The sequence below is a fragment of the Chiloscyllium plagiosum genome, unplaced genomic scaffold (assembly GCF_037043375.1).
Source record: "Chiloscyllium plagiosum isolate Xiang-an unplaced genomic scaffold, Cpla_swu_hap1 HiC_scaffold_40, whole genome shotgun sequence".
Lineage (NCBI taxonomy): Eukaryota > Metazoa > Chordata > Chondrichthyes > Orectolobiformes > Hemiscylliidae > Chiloscyllium > Chiloscyllium plagiosum.
The window spans coordinates 26,361,387-26,376,541 of NW_028270178.1; positions in this window are offsets into that span (position 1 = coordinate 26,361,387).

Consider the following 15,155-nt stretch of genomic DNA (forward strand, 5'->3'; position numbering starts at 1 on the left):
CTGGAAGTCCAAATACAACACATGTGTTGGCTCCCCCCATCCACTCTAGTTGAGATTTCTTCAGAAAACCCTAATAAATTAGTCAAACATGATTTCATTTTGATAGAACATAGAACATAGAACAATACAGCACAGAACAGGCCCTTCGGCCCACGATGTTGTGCCGAACTTCTAACCTAGATTAAGTACCCATCCATGTACCTATCCAAATGCCGCTTAAAGGTCGCCAATGATTCCGACTCCACCACTCCCACGGGCAGCGCATTCCATGCCCCCACCACTCTCTGGGTAAAGAACCCACCCCTGACATCTCCCCTATACCTTCCACCCTTCACCTTAAATTTATGTCCCCTTGTAACACTCTGTTGTACCTGGGGAAAAAGTTTCTGACTGTCTACTCTATCTATTCCTCTGATCATCTTATAAACCTCTATCAAGTCACCCCTCATCCTTCGCCGTTCCAACGAGAAAAGACCGAGAACTCTCAACCTATCCTCGTACGACTTCCTCTCCATTCCAGGCAACATCCTGGTAAATCTTCTCTGCACCCTCTCCAAAGCTTCCACATCTTTCCTATAGTGAGGCGACCAGAACTGCACACAGTACTCCAACTGTGGCCTAACCAAAGTCCTGTACAGCTGCAACATCACTTCACGACTCTTGAATTCAATCCCTCTGCTAATGAACGATAATACTCCATAGGCCTTCTTACAAACTCTATCCACCTGAGTGGCAACCTTCAAAGATCTATGAACATAGACCCCAAGATCCCTCTGTTCCTCCACCTGACTAAGAACCCTACCATTAACCCTGTATTCCGCATTCTTATTTGTTCTTCCAAAATGGACAACCTCACACTTGGCAGGGTTGAACTCCATCTGCCACTCCTCAGCCCAGCTCTGCATCATATCTAAGTCCCTCTGCAGCCGACAACAGCCCTCCTCACTGTCCACAACTCCACCTATCTTCGTATCATCTGCAAATTTACTGACCCACCCTTCGACTCCCTCATCTAAGTCATTAATAAAAATTACAAACAGCAGAGGACCCAGAACTGATCCCTGCGGAACTCCACTTGTAACTGGGCTCCAGGCTGAGTATTTACCATCTACCACCACTCTCTGCCTTCGACCGGTTAGCCAGTTTTCTATCCAATTGGCCAAATTTCCCTCTATCCCATGCCTCCTGACTTTCCGCATAAGCCTACCATGGGGAACCTTATCAAATGCCTTACTAAAATCCATGTACACTACATCCACTGCTCTTCCCTCATCCACATGCTTGGTCACCTCCTCGAAGAATTCAATAAGACTTGTAAGGCAAGACCTACCCTTCACAAATCCGTGCTGGCTGTCCCTAATCAAGCAGTGTCTTTCCAGATACTCATAAATCCTATCCCTCAGTACCCTTTCCATTACTTTGCCTACCACAGAAGTAAGACTAACAGGCCTGTAATTCCCGGGGTTATCCCTATTCCCTTTTTTGAACAGGGGCACAACATTCGCTACTCTCCAGTCCCCTGGTACCACCCCCTTTGCCAGTGAAGACGAGAAGATCATTGCCAACGGTACTGCAATTTCCTCTCTAGCTTCCCACATAATCCTAGGATATATCCCGTCAGGCCCGGGGGACTTGTCTATCCTCAAGTTGTTCAAAATGTCCAACACATCTTCCTTTCTAACAGGTATCTCTTCTAGCTTACCAGTCCATTTCACGCTATCCTCTTCTACAATACGGTCCCTCTCGTTCGTAAATACTGAAGAGAAGTACTTGTTCAAGACCTCTCCTATCTCTTCCGACTCAATACACAGTCTCCCACTACTGTCCTTGATCGGACCTACCCTCGTTCTCGTCATTCTCTGGTTTCTCACATACGCATAAAATGCCTTGGGGTTATCCTTGATCCTATCCGCCAACGATTTTTCATGCCCTCTCTTAGCTCTCCTAATCCCTTTCTTCAGGTCCCTTCTGGCTATCCTGTATCCCTCCACTGCTCTGTCTGAATCCTGTTTCCTCAACCTTATGTAAGCCTCCTTCTTCCTCTTTACCAGACATTCAACCTCTCTCGTCAACCAAGGCTCCTTCACACGACCATTTCTTTCCTGCCTGATAGGTACATACATATCATGGACACGTCGTATCTGCTCTTTGAAAAAGTTCCACATTTCCACCACATCCTTCCCTGACAGCCTATGCTCCCAACGTATGCTCCTCAAATCCTGCCTTACAGCATCGTAATTTCCCTTCCCCCAATTATAAAATCTACCTTGTTGTGCGCACCTATCTCTCTCCATAACCAAGGTGAAAGTCACAGAATTGTGGTCACCATCACCAAAATGTTCACCCACTAACAAGCCCACCACTTGTCCCGGTTCATTACCGAGTACCAAATCCAATATGGCCTCCCCTCTGGTTGGACAATCTACATACTGAGTTAGAAAAGCTTCCTGGACACACTGCGCAAACACCGCCCCATCCAATCTACTTGATCTAAAGAGCTTCCAATCAATATTTGGGAAGTTGAAGTCGCCCATGACTACGACCCTGTGGCTTCTGCACCTTTCCACAATCTGTTTCCCAATCTGTTTCTCCACATCTCTGCTGCTATTGGGGGGCCTATAGTAAACACCCAACAAGGTGACTGCACCTTTCCTATTTCTGACTTCAGCCCATACTACCTCCAGAGGCAGATCCCCCTCAAACTTCCTTTCTGCAGCCGTTATACCATTTCTAATTAGCAATGCCACCCCCCCCCTCCTTTTTTCCCACCCTCCCTAATCTTACTGAAACACCTGTAACCAGGAACCTCCAACAGCCATTCCTGTCCCACATCTATCCACGTTTCCGTGATGGCCACAACATCGTAGTCCCAGGTACCGATCCACGCCTTAAGTTCACCCACCTTATTTCTGATACTCCTTGCGTTGATGTATACGCACTTGAGCCCATCTCTGTGTCCGCTAGTCGTCCCTGTCAGTGCTACCTTCTCCACAGCCCCCCTACAGTCTTGGGCATCCTGACAAACAGCTAACCTACTTGCTGGACTACAAGTCCGGATCCCATCCCCCTGCCAAATTAGTTTAAACCCCCCCGAAGAGTGCTAGCAAACCTACCCCCCAGGATATTGGTGCCCTTCTGGTTCAGGTGCAACCCGTCCTGTTTGTACAGGTCCCACCTTCCCCAGAATGCAGTCCAATTGTCCAAATATCTGAAGCCCTCCCTCCTACACCAGCCTTGCAGCCACGTGTTCAACTGCACTCTCTCCCTATTCTTTGCCTCACTGTCACGTGGCACCGGCAACAACCCAGAGATGACGACTCTGTCTGTCCTAGCTTTTAGCTTCCAGCCTAACTCCTTGAGCTCTTGAATGACCTCCCCATCCGTCTTCCTACCTATGTCGTTGGTGCCAATGTGCACCACGACTTCTGGCTGCACACCCTCCCCCTTAAGGATTCTGAAGACACGGTCTGAGACGTCTCGGACCCTAGCACCCGGGAGGCAACAAACCATCCGTGAGTCTCGCCCATGTCCACAGAACCGCCTGTCCGTCCCTCTAACTAGAGAGTCCCCTATAACTAGCGCTCTCCTCCTCTCCCCCTTTCCCTTCTGAGTCTCAGAGCCACAGACCCCTTCACTGCAGCTTACACCTGCAACGCTGTCCCCCCCAACAGTTTCCAAAGCTGTATATTTATTTTTTAGGGGAACGACCACAGGGGAACCCTGCACTGCCTGCTTCTTCCCCTTCCCACCTCTAACTGTTACCCAGCTACCTCTGTTCTCCGGCGTAACTATGTCCCTGTAGCTTCTATCAATCACCCTCTCAGCCTCTCGAATAATCCTCAGCTCATCCAATTCCAGTTCCAGTTCCCTAACTCGTTCGGTGAGGATCAGGATCTGACTGCATTTCCTGCAGACGAAGTCGGCAGGAGTATCGGTGGTCACCCCTACCTCAAACATCCTGCAGGAGGAACATTTCACCGCCTGCGCTGCCATGACTGTACACTTTCTCCAAAAACAAGAACACTGAGTCAATAACACTGAGTCACTTACCTGGGGTCTAGAACACACCCACTCAAATACTAATCACTTACCTTCCCGCCCAGCTATGCGCTCCAACCTCACTTCCGCTGCTCCCACTCAAATGACCGTTGGTGATTAAAGGGTGAGTATTTATACTCAGTTCTCCTTCCCGGCTGCCCCTCTGCTTGCCGTCACTTCCTCTGCTGCTCCCGCTCTTTTTGTGAAGAGAGAATAAAAAAAAACACCGCTGCCCGCTACAGGTAAGTAATTTTGAAACAAACTGTTTTACCTTAGCTGTAGTCTCCCGGGTTCGCCTTTACTCGGCCGCTGCTCCCACTCAAAAAAATGCCAATCTGACTCTGTTTGGCCTTCTCGTGTGAATTCTTCCCTATCTCCCCGTTTCCAATTTCAAACCCAGTGCCTCTATCATGAACGACAGGTAATGTTGAACTGCAGCAATTGTCTATTCCCGATTGGCACCATAGTGCAAACAGAACAGTGGTCAAAAGCTGGATTACGAGGGAAGTTACAGGAAGTAATGGCTGCAAAAAAGTGAAGGAAGCAAACATAGCTCTGACAAGTGGGAACACTTTAGAAGTCAGCAAAGGAAGCACTAAGGGTTTGATTATGATGGGGTAGAATGGAGTATGAGAGTAAGCTGGCAGAGGTCATATCAAAGTAAACATTTCTGGATAAAGTTCTATCAGTATTCAAAGAAAACAAAATTGGTGAATACGAACATAATTCCTTTACTGTCAGAAATGGGTAAATGTAAAATTGGAGAAAAGAAATCACTGAGAAGTTAAATTCAGACTTTGAGTCATGGAATCATCGACATTCACAGCACAGAAACAACTCGTTCCAACGTATCGATGCCGACCGAATATCCTAAATTAATCCAGTCCCATTTAGCTTATTTCTGTCTTAATCGCTCCTATTCATATCCCCATCCAGCCATCACAAAGGAGAACATGAATGACATACCCAAAATAACGGTGAGCACATGTGAAAGAACCTTCACTGACTTTTTGCATTTTTTTCATTGAAACTGGTAGGAACTGTAAACTTCTGGCTGAAAATAACTTGTGACCTTTGAGACAGCTTGTGGCAAAAAGAACAGAACAAACCAGATTTGTTTCTTTGTTTGCGAGGCCAGGCCTGGCGACTACTTATGGGCTCAGCGTTGATTTCTGTCGGCAGAACGATCACCGAGAAGAGCATTATGTTCAACCAGATAGCTGAAGTTGACTGTTAATGAGATCCCACAAACATGCGAATTGGTTCTACAAGTCTGAAAGGTACCATATGCTGAAAGCGATGGCAGTCATTGCGTTGTAATTGAATTCTAGGGACGATGTTGCCTGTCGGGGTGGAGACAGATATTACTTTGCCGTTCAATTTTCTCTGTGCTAAGGTTATTCGGCATTTATTAAGTAGTCAAGTTTTATTGTTTAAGATATAAAATGAGTGCCTGGAATTTAATTACATGCAAATACTGGGATTGATTACTTGAAATCTGATTCTGAAACATTCGAGTGATTACTGATGTCTTGTCCCATACTGGAGTATTTGCTAATTTGCCCATACTGTTTAGGGCGTGTAGGCTAGGTCCATTAGTTCGAGGAAATGTAGGGTAATAGGTGTAGGAGAGTGGGTCAGGTGGGATACGCTTCAGAGGGTCGGTGTGGACTTGTTGGGCCAAATGGCCTGTTTCCTCAATGTAGGCATTGTAATTTTTAAATAAAGAATAAATAATTCAAGTTCATATTAACTTCATTCCACACACATATACAAAACATTGATATCTAATCAATTGCATCTATAGTTTGTAGGTTAAATCCGTTCCAAGGATGTAAGACTGCTGTGATCCGTGTATGCAACCGCCTCCGCCACATCTTTCGTGACATAAACAATATAATGTTGACAGACAAGTGCCAGATTCAATAATTCATTTTTGCCCTCAGAGTGTTTTCTTTGTTGTGTGTTGAGTCTCTTTGAAAAGTGACCAACTGGCAGTTTGATTCTATCATCACCTTCCTGTAGCAGGGGAAGGTGCCAGGGGAAGGTGGCAGGGGAAGGTGCCAGGACGGGAGGGTGGGTTGTAGAGGGGCGTGGATCTGACCTGACAACTCCAACCCCTGTGTTACGAGCATCGATGGCAACTTTCAAGGGTTTCAAAAAATTCCATGCCAGTAAAATTGGTGTAGTGGTTAACGTTGCTTTTAAATTGTCAAATGCCTCCTGGCCTTGTTCTGTCCAACAAAACATTGTGGTAACAACAATGACTGCAAATGCTGGAAACCATATTCTGGATTATTGGTGCTGGAAAAGCACTGCAGTTCAGGCAACATCCGAGGAGCAATACAATCGACGTTTCGGGCAAAAGCCCTTCATCAGGAAGACAGGCAGAGTGCCTGTAGGGTGGACAGATAATATAGAGGATGATGGGGCGGGGAGAAAATAGCATAGAGTACAATAGGTCAGTGTGGGAGGGGATGAAGGTGATAGGTCAGGGAGGAGGGTGGAGTGGATAGGTGGAAAAGACGATAGGCAGGTAGGACAAGTCATGGGGACAGTGCAGAGCTGGAGGTTTGAAAATGGCGTGAGGTGGGGGAAGGGTAATGAGGAAACTGTTGAAGTCCACATCGGTGCCCTGGGGTGGAAGTGTTCCGAGACAGAAGATGGGGCGTTCATCCTCCAGGCGTCTGGTGTTGAGGGAACCGCTGTGAAGGAGGCCCAGGATCTCCATGTCCTCGGCAGAGTGAGAGGGGGAGTTGAAATGTTGGGCCACAGGGCAGTGTGGTCGATTGGTGCGGCTGTCCCAGAGATGTTCTCTAAAGCGCTCTGCTAGGAGGCGTCCAGTCTCCCAAATGTAGAGGAGACCGCATCGGGAGCAACGGCGATTCCATAAATGATATTGGTGTATGGACAAGTAAGACTTTGATGGATGTGGAAGGCTCCTTTAGGGCCTTGGATGGAGGTGAGGGAAGAGGTGTGGGCGCAGGTTTTGCAATTCCTGCGGTGGCAGGGGAAGGTGCCAGGATGGGAGGTGGGTTGTAGAGGGCGTGGACCTGACCACGTAGTCACGGAGGGAACGGTCTTTGCGGAAGGCAGAGAGGGATGGGAAGGAAATATATCCCTGGTGATGGGGTCCGTTTGGAGGTGGCGGAAGTGTCGGCGGATGATTTGATATATGCGAAGGTTTGTAGAGTGGAAGGTGAGCACCGGGGCATTCTGTCCTTGTTACGGTTGGAGGGTGGGGTCTGAGGGCAGATGTGCGGAATGTGGATGAGATGCGCTGGAGGGCATCTTTAACCACATGGGAAGGGAAATTGCGATCTTTCAAGAAGGAGGCCATCTGGTATGTTCTGTGGTGGAACTGGTCCTCCTGTGAGCAGTACAGCGGAGGGGGATTAATTGGGAATACGGGATGGCATTTTTGCATAAAATAGGGTAGGAAGAAGTGCAATCCAGGTAGCTATGTGAGTCGGTGGGTTTGTAAAAAATGTTGGTGTCAAATTTAACGTCAGGGTGGAATGTGTTGCTGAAGTTGATGAATTGCTCCACCTCCTCGCAGGAGCATGAGGTGGTGCCAATGCAGTCATCAATTTAACGGAGGAAGAGGTGCATTGTGTTCTTCTTCAGCAAATCTGTTAACAGTGCCACGACACTGCTGGCGCTTGAAGAAAAGTTGCAGTATAATCCATGAGTCCCAAAAATTAAAGGACGTCTTTCTTCGAGCTTGATTGTGGAAATTCCTCCAGGCCTTCACCTTTGCGTTCCGTGGTATTAAACTTCCATGGCCAATGTTACGTCTGAAGATCGTCACCTCTGCTTTCGTGAATTCAGTTTTGTTAAAGGTTGCAACTAAATTTGCTTTCGCCCATTTGGGAACAAAAACGCAGAAATTTGTTTCACTGTATCTGATAAATTTATCTGCCAATAACCACGCAGGAAGTCCAACTTTGTGATATAACTGGTTTGTCCAACTTTATCTCTACATTCCTACAATCCTTTTGTTGGATACAAATCCAATTTTTTTCACAGCGTTGACCTTCCCATAGTCTACGGAAAGTTGTTGAGTCCCGTCAGATTTGGGAACTAACACAATCAGTGAACTCCACTCGCCATGACACGGTTGGATGATATCTCCATTGAACATTGCCTCCACTTCCTTCTGGACTTCCCTGGCTTTGAAAGGATGAAGCTTATAGGGGTTTTCTTTTATCAGAACAGCATTTCCAACATCTACCTCATGTAAAATAGTATTAGTCCTCTCGACTTATTGGTTTATATGCCCTCATACTGCTGTAACAGATATTTTAACGTTTTTGTTTGATCCTGAGACAGATAGTTTACTCACCTATCCCACTTCTCAAGAACTTCATTATTTGATATATTTTGAGGTATATCAAATTCCACAACGCCTGGATTTGATTCCTCGCTCTGCAGGGCAGTACCGAACACTTATTTCTCCAATTCCTTCTCCCGATTATGATCAGGTTTCAACATGTTCACATCACATACCCGATACAGTTTTTTTCTATCCGGCATCTTTACCAGGCTGTTCACCTGACTCATTTTTTAAAACATTTGCTAGAGACCACTAAACCTGGTTTTGAAGGGATCTCTTATCACTGGTGATAATGTCAATATATTATCTCTTCGCGAAAACGGCTGAATCTCAGAGTTTTTATCTGCCACCTGCTTCATTCCATATCATCCCTCTTTAGGTGCTGTTTACCTACTGAAATTAATGTCTCCCTCACCTCTGATACATGATTCAAGTGTTAGATCTCCGACTTTGGTCCTGTCAATGTCTCTTTAATTAATTACAAAGGACCTCTCACTGCATATCTGAACATTATCTTATAGTGAGTAGATTCCATTTGGGGCATCTCTAAAGGCAAACACTACAAATGTGATACCGCTATCCCAATAATTCGGGTAATCCTGAGAGTATGCTCTCAACATATTCTTCGGAGTCTGATGCCACCTTTGGAACATACAAGGTATTCAGGATGATACGCACTTGACTTAAACTGCTGTATACCTAAACTATCCATGACTTCCTTAAATAGCCTAGGAGTAAAATTAGACGCTTGGTCTGACTGAATCTCTTTGGGTCGTCCATACACGTGAAGGACGCTACTAGCTCCTGAACCCTTTTTGATGGAATACTCCATAATGAAATTGCTTCAAGAAATCTGGCAGACACATCTATTAAGGTCAGCAAGAACTAGTCTCTACTTTATTACTCAGGAGGAAACCTACACAACCAATCATAACCGGTTGAAATGTGGAATTTGGCAACATAGATGGTGGTTTAATTACTGCCCGTGGCTTATCTGCCAGTTGGTATGCATGACGCGTATAGCAAAACTTAACCACAAGCTTGTGCATTCCAGGCGAATAGAAATACTTTTGGGCCGTACCTGGGTCTTTCATACACCTAAATGACCTCCTACAGGTAATTCATGTGCTACCCATAACACTTCCTGTCTGTACGGTACTGGCAACACAATCGGGTGCATTTCGGCTCTTGATATATATGTACTTTTTTGCCTCGTCTTTCTCCACTAATTGAAACTCTACTCCTTCAACTTTCTCTTTTGTTCTTGCTTCATGCTGTGCCTTATGATTATGGGATCTTGTTACTGCACAGTCTGCAAAAAATACCAGGGTATTTTTCTTTTAACTCCTCAGTTCTCTGTTCTTCTTTAGGCTTCTTCACAACAAGGGGTACCACTTCTACCTTGGACCCTGCTAAATCGTTCCTAAGTGCAAACTGGGATCCCTTGAGCTAACAGTCTGTCAGTCAGTCCCACTGTTACTTCCCCAGTCCTGTGTTTGCACTCCAATCTGATGTTAAACGGGGGCAATGCTAAATGTCTGTCCATCTATCCCGCACATTACCACTCTCTTGGGTAACAGGTCAGTGTAACAAATGCTTTCATATTTTACTATCATCCCAAAGTTGCAACTTTCGTTTCCCTTTCCCTCTCTTTTTTCGAGTTAACTTTACTCACAGAGGCGAGTTCTTTATTGAGATCAGGCACTGACTCGATACCCAGCCCCTGCCGAGGCTCTGCATTGTCCTGCAGCTCCGAGACCTTTTGGGGATATCCTTTACTACTTTCACTAATACCACTGGCTTAGGTTCTTTTAAGACATATTTTCCCACAGCGCCGTTCATGACCACCACTGCGATTTTACATGTCCCACTCTTTGGCAGTGAAACCATTGAAATCACTGACACTGCAGCACCCAAACTGTTACAGCAGAGTTGCTAATTAAATCAAACATCCAGTAAAGTTCACCCCGCCTCGTCATTTGCTAACGTTTGAGTAATAATGAACTCACTTCAGCGACTTAAAGATATAAAATATGAATTTATCCTTTTGTGCTGAAAATTAACTTTAATCAACAACGATTTACAACTATAAACCTCCTTTCTCTTAAAAGCATGTTATCTAACTCTCACTCTATAGCAATTTACTGATCCACAAAAATCTCCTGTTAAAATTGCATCAACCTACCTTTCATAACGAGACAGCGGTTCTCATCGTCAGTGTTTATATTCTTTTAGCTGAAGATCGCCCTGGGTAGCCTTCTGTCTTTTGCTGCAAAGATGTTGCATATGAAAAAGATATATTTGGGACAGCAGTTTTTCTCTAGATGGCAGTTTATCGCTTTCTCTCTGGCTTTCACAATGCCTTTTTTTATATTCCTAAAATATTAGCTCATCTTAAATTTATTAATTTAAACTGATTGATGAAATTCAAACTGTCATGAACGTAGCTGGCAAATGTTACATATTTTCACTTTTCCAGAAAACTCTGAGACTGCTCCTCAGCCACATTACAGTTGGCTGTAAGCTCTCAGTGCCAAAACATCCTTCACTCACTCTTTAAGGTAAAATACATGCGTTCAACTTGAAAACAAATAGGGAAAAACAAAATAAATCATACTAGGAAGTAAAGAGTCCATGCCCATTTGAGTGCAGCATCAAGTGATCAGATCGGTATGTGAACAGCAAGGGTTCAATGATGAGGGAGTGAAATGTTCCAAACCCAGTGTTCAATTCCTCAAATTGAGGAAGGTCTTAGATGCGTAAAGTTTTAATACGTCTGCATTAATTGGAGCTTCTGTAACTGTTGAGGGTAATTTTTAGTGACAATTTACTCCTTATAATCATTACCTTAATTAGATAAGTTATAGAATATAGAACATAGAACATCGAACAATAAGCACAGAACAGGCCCTTCGGCCCACGATGTTGTGCCGACATTTGTCCCAGCTTAAGCACCCATCCATGTACCTATCCAATTGTCACTTAAAGTTCGCCAATGATTCTGACTCTGCCACTCCCAAAGGCAGCTTATTCCATGCCCCCACCACTCTCTGGGTAAAGAACCAACCCCTGTTATCTCCCCTATACATTCCACCCTTCACCTTAAATTTATGTCCCCTTGTAACACTCTGTTGTACCCGGGGAAAAAGTTTCTGATTGTCTAGTCTATCTATTCCCCTGATCATCTTATAAACCTCTATTAAGTCACCCATCATCCTTCTCCGTTCCAATGAGAAAAGGCCGAGCACGCTCAACATATCCTCGTATGACCTGTTCTCCATTCCAGGCAACATCCTGGTAAATATTCTCTGCACCCTCTCCAAAGCTTCCACATCTTTCCTAAAGTGAGGCGACCAGAACTGCACACAGTACTCTAAATGTGGCCTAACCAAAGTCCTGTGCAGCTGTAACATCACTTCACGACTCTTGAATTCAATCCCTCTGCTAATGAACGCTAATATATCATAGGCCTTCTTACAAGCTCTATACACCTGAATGGCAACTTTCAACGACCTATGAACATAGACCCAAGATGCCACTGCACCTCCACCTGACTAAGAACCCTACCGTTAACCCTGTATTCAGCATTCTTATTTTTCCTTCCAAAATGGACAACCTCACACTTGGCAGAATTGAACTCCATCTGCCACTCCTCAGCCCAGCTCTGCATCATATCCAAGTCCCTTTGCATCCGAAAACAGCCCTCCTCACTATCCACAACACCACCATTCTTCGTACCATCTGCAAATTTACTGACCCACCCTTCGACTCCTTCTTCTAAGTCATTAATAAAAATTACAAACAGCAGAGGACCCAGAACTGATCCCTGCGGAACTCCACTTGTAACTGGGCTCCAGGCCGAATATTTATCATCTACCACCACTCTCTGACTTCGACCGGTTAGCCAGTTTTCTATCCAACTGGCCAAATTTCCCACTATCCGATGCCTCCTGACTTTCCGCATACGCCTACCATGGGGAAACTTATCAAATGCCTTACTAAAATCCATGTACACTACACCCACTGCTCTACCCTCATCCACATGCTTGGTCACTTCCTGAAAGAATTCAATAGGACTTGTAAAGCAAGACCTACTCTTCACAAATCCGTGCTGGCTGTCCCTAATCAAGCAATGTCTTTCCAGATACTCATAAATCCTATCCCTCAATAATCTTTCCATTACTTTGCCTACCACGGAAGTAAGACTAACTGGCCTGTAATTCCCGAAGTTATCCCTATTCCCTTTTTGAACAGGGGCACAATATTCGCCACTCTCCAGTCCCCCGGTACGATCCCTGTTGACTGTGAAGACGAAAAGACCATTGCCAACGGCTCTGCAATTTTCTCTCTTGCTTCCCACATAATCCTAGGATATATCCTGTCAGGCCCGGGAGACTTGTGTATCCTCAAGTTATTCAAAATGTCCAACACATCTTCCTTCCTAACAAGTATCTCCTCTAGCTTAACAGTCCTTTTCACACTCTCCTCTTCAACAATACGGTCCCCCTCGTTTGTAAATATTGAAGAAAAGTACTCATTCAAGACCTCACTTATCTCTTCCAGCTCAATACACAGTCTCCCACTATTGTCCTTGATCGGACCTACCCTCGTTCTCGTCATTCTCATGTTTCTCATATACGCATATAATACCTTGGGGTTATCCTTGATCCTATCCGCCAAAGAATTTTCATGCCCACTCGTGGCTCTCCTAATCCCTTTCTTCAGCTTTCTTCAGCTCCTTTCCGGTCAATCCTGCACCCCTGCAATGCTCTGTCTGAATCTTGTTTCCTCAACCTTATGTAAGCCCCCTTCTTCCTTTTTACAAGACATTCAACCTCCCTCGTCAACCAAGGTTCCCTCACACGACCATGTCTTTCCTGCCTGACAGGTACATACATATCAAGGAAATGTCATATCTGTTCTTTGAAAAAGTTCTACATTTCCACGACATTCTTCCCTGACAGCATATGCTCACAACTTATGCTCCTCAGATCCTGTCTGACAGCATCGTATTTACCCTACCCCCAATTGTAAAACCTACCGTGTTGCACGTACCTATCTCTCTCCATAGCCAAGGTGAAAGTCCCAGAATTGTGGTCACCATCCCCAAAATGTTCACCCACTAACAAGCCCATCACTTGTCCCGGTTCGTTGCCAAGTACCAAATCCAATATGGCCTCCCCTCTGGTCGGACAATCTACGTACTGAGTTATAAAACCTTCCTGTACACACTGCACAAACACCGCCCCATCCAATCAACTTGATCTAAAGAGCTTCCAATCAATGTTTGGGAAGTTGAAATCAACCATGACTACTACCCTGTGGCACCTTTCCAAAATCTGTTTCCCAATCTGTTTCTGCACATCTCTGCTGCTATTTGGGGGCCTATAGTAAACACCCAACGGGATCCCCTCGAACTGCCTTTCTGCAGCCGTTTTCATTTTTAATTAGCAACGCCACCCCCCCTCCTATTTTACCACCCTTCCTAATCTTACTGAAAAATCTGTAACCAGGAACCTCCAACAACCATTCCTGTCCCTCTTCTATCCACGTTTATATTTGATTGAGAAGCAGTGTGCGTGCAAAATGAGAGCTTCTATTGCGATGTCGGATTTATTTAAACCAAAAATGTTTCGTCTCCATTTGCCAACCATCATCCCGCCAAAGAACCGCCGTTGATATCCAGGCAAGCCAAATCCCGGTGTTTCGGAGAACATTTCTCAATAACCAGAAATTAATTTCCAAATGGACCAATGCAAATGACGGATGGCACTGAAATAAAATGAGATTTCAAAGTTGGATAGATGGTGTTGGGGTGCCAATGCTATTATATACGAGCGGAAAGTGTATTGCTGGAAAAGTGCAGCAGGTCAGGCAGCATCCAACGAGCAGGAGAATCGATGTTTTGGGCATGAGTCCTTCTTCAGGACCTGCGCGTTTTCCAGCAACACTTTTTCAGCTCTGATCTCCAGCATCTGCAGTCCTTACATTCTCCTAATGCTATTATATAGTTTGGCACAGTGGCTCAGTTGTCAGACCTTCCACATCATAGGGCCAGCGGGTTGGTCTGGGTGGGACACCGTTTGTAGGGTCGGTGTGGACTCGATGAGCCCATTGATCTGCTTCCACATTGTGAGGATTCTATGATTTTATTCAAAATGCAGATGAAATGTTTGCCTTTGACTGATTGAGATTTGTACCATGCAATAAACCTCAGTTCTAAAAATACTCTTTGACAACTGGGAGTTGACTCACTGCTGTGAACTGTTTGCTCAAATTCTTGAATAAATGAATTGAACCACATTGTAATGTAACAGGCCCCCAAGCGATGCCAGCAGATATAAATGATAGGCTTCGAGATTATGTCGCCTCAGTATTGAGTACAGGCAGAAAATGACGTTCTCAATTCGTCAGGCGCGGGGCATATTTTACGTGACCCTTCCAATTGCAACACTTCCTGGTAAGTGCCTGGCACCATTGAAGTCGTGTGAATCTGTGTGAGGACTCTCTGCGGTATCACTCTGCCACTGGCACTGAAACATGGGCATGTTGTGCCCAAACATCACACAGTTGCAGAGGATCAGTAATTTAGGCTCAGGTTAAGTACACACGGTGGGAACCCCATCATCGCAGATTCTGCAGGAATTGGTTGGGGAATTGTTCATTTCTTCTGGGAACCATCCAGAAATCTCCATCTCAATTGGAGCCTATGGAGAGTTTCGGTGGAATTAAGAAAGGGGCTCACTTTGGAAAACATAAGCGGCGGTATTTTTATGTCGAG